This window comes from Sinocyclocheilus grahami, unplaced genomic scaffold, assembly GCF_001515645.1.
Source record: "Sinocyclocheilus grahami isolate Dianchi unplaced genomic scaffold, SAMN03320097.WGS_v1.1 scaffold642.1, whole genome shotgun sequence".
NCBI lineage: Eukaryota > Metazoa > Chordata > Actinopteri > Cypriniformes > Cyprinidae > Sinocyclocheilus > Sinocyclocheilus grahami.
The window spans coordinates 618015-620314 of NW_015505821.1; positions in this window are offsets into that span (position 1 = coordinate 618015).

A 2300-nucleotide genomic window follows, 5' to 3' on the forward strand; every position below is an offset into this window, starting at 1 on the left:
ATTGCTGTTAATAGTGTTCATCGTCTGTTTGATTACGTCTTTAATAGATTTTTCCGTACATTTCTGCCATATGTACATTAACATGACAGTTACCACTGTTAAGCTACTACTAAATATTGTAGAACCCTAATTTGCTGTAAAGTTGCTTTGCAACGATTTGTATCGTGAAAAGCGCTGTACAAATAAACTTGAATTGAATTGAATTGCGTCAGCTTTCTCAATATATCTTCATCCTGGATATACATTGGCAGGCCCAGGAACGAAACCACCATCTCAGTGTGACATTTCTTTCGCCATGATTTTGCTTTTTTTATCTTTAGTCCATCCAATACTTTCTCCTTTCCTTTCTCCTCCTCCATTGTCAGCTCATATTCTCGTGGAGTTTTATATCTACATCCTATCACCACTCCACACTCCTCTCTTACTTTCTTCAACACTTCCATCATGGTGATTCTGTCCTCTCCCTCTATCTCCACCAGTACTGTTAGCCACTTCTCATAATTTATTTTACTTTGTTCACCTTCGTCCTCCTTTTCTCTCCCATTCCTCTTGTCCAATCCTCTTTCCTTCTCCATCATTATAACCTTTTTACTCCACAACACCAAATGCTTCCTTTTGTGATCTGGTGAGGCTTCTTGTCACAGAATGAGGCAGAACATATGTTACATAGGCTACTTTAAAAAGAATACATCGATTAGCAATAGATTATAAATTAGGGTGACCATACGTCCTCTTTCCAGCGGACATTTCCCCCGGATTCGGCTGTTCTCTTATTCCCACTCCTGCTGAATCTCTGACCATTGCCGCCTGCTCCCGCAACATATGTTTCGCTCACGCGATTCTCGTGTCCACTCCTTTAAACATTCTAATATTGTATATAATTTTGGCGCATCACTGAGCCGCTCTCGGGATGCGGTGTATTTAAATATTTTTGAATGAGCGTTTGCGCTGTTTACTTTCACTTTCGATTTCGCGATAACACGCACTCTGTGTAAAGGGAGCACATCTTACAAGATCAGATATTTGTCAATGAGATCAGAATCTGTTGAGCAGCAAATACTCCAGCATGGTCTTGTCAGTCATCTCTCCTTATTCTTGACCTGTGATCAGTCAAAGCTGACTCCTGCAGCTCGTGTTGGATGCAGGGTTGCCAAGTCCGCGTTTTTCCCACAGAATTGGGCTACTTTTCAATTGTTGCCATGGGTTGATTTTCCCAAGTGAGTTAAAGGTTTGAAATATTGCATAAATTACATTTGACTGAAATGCTTGTATTGAAACATTTTACATTCTACCTATGATAAAACTTTCATGGACTTCTACATGAACTGTTCCCTCCTGGTGGAATGACCTGCCCAACTCAATCAAGCAGCTGAGTCCTTAATATTTTCAAGAAACGGCTGAAAACACATCTCTTTCATCTTCATTTGACCCTCTAACTCTAGCACTCTCTATTCTAATGCTACTTCTAATTTTATCTGCTTGTTTTTTTTTATTAAAAAAACTTGATCCTCTAACATTTGCACTCTCTATTCTATTTCTATTCTAACTTGTTTTATTTATAAAGAAAAAACAGCCTCTAACACTAGCATTCTCTATTCTTCCTCTATTCTTTAATAAGTATCGGTTCAGGCACCGTTTAGGCACCGGAACGATTTTAAAAGTAGCGATTTGGCACCGGTTTCGAAAAAAACCCAAACGATACCCAACCCTACTCAAGTGTCCACTGTATTGGCTCATCGTCAGAGTTAGGTCACCCTGTAAATAAACAGACACAATTTGTGATATTAAAACAATGATCTAAAACATTTAACCACAATTTTATATTAAGCAGTGAAGAGTAGGTAAAAATAACAATAATGTTATATCTTGCAAATCTAAATAAAAAAGTTATATTTTTGGCAAATATAAAAGCTTTTCACACCAAAAGTGAAATGAATAAACCTCAGGCTGAAGGGAAAGTAAATTTACGTCCGTACAGTAGAAGAAGCAATTTCAACACACTACAGCAATGAAAAAAAAAAGACTCAAATGTTTGTCTAGAGTAATTTTTGCTTATTAGTATGGTTGAACTGGATCATCGAAGGTCAGAAGCAAAGACATTGGTTAATAGAATGGGATTAAATACATAAAGGATATTTGTAGGGCTGCACGTTTTTAAAACATGTTTTGGGTAGTTAATGGTGCTCCGTGTGGGACCCCGCAATTGATGGAGATTGATGGAGACAAGAAGTTAAATATCACATGCGATTTATCGTGCAGCCCTAAATATTTGTGTTGTTCAACATTTCATTATTGCAGGG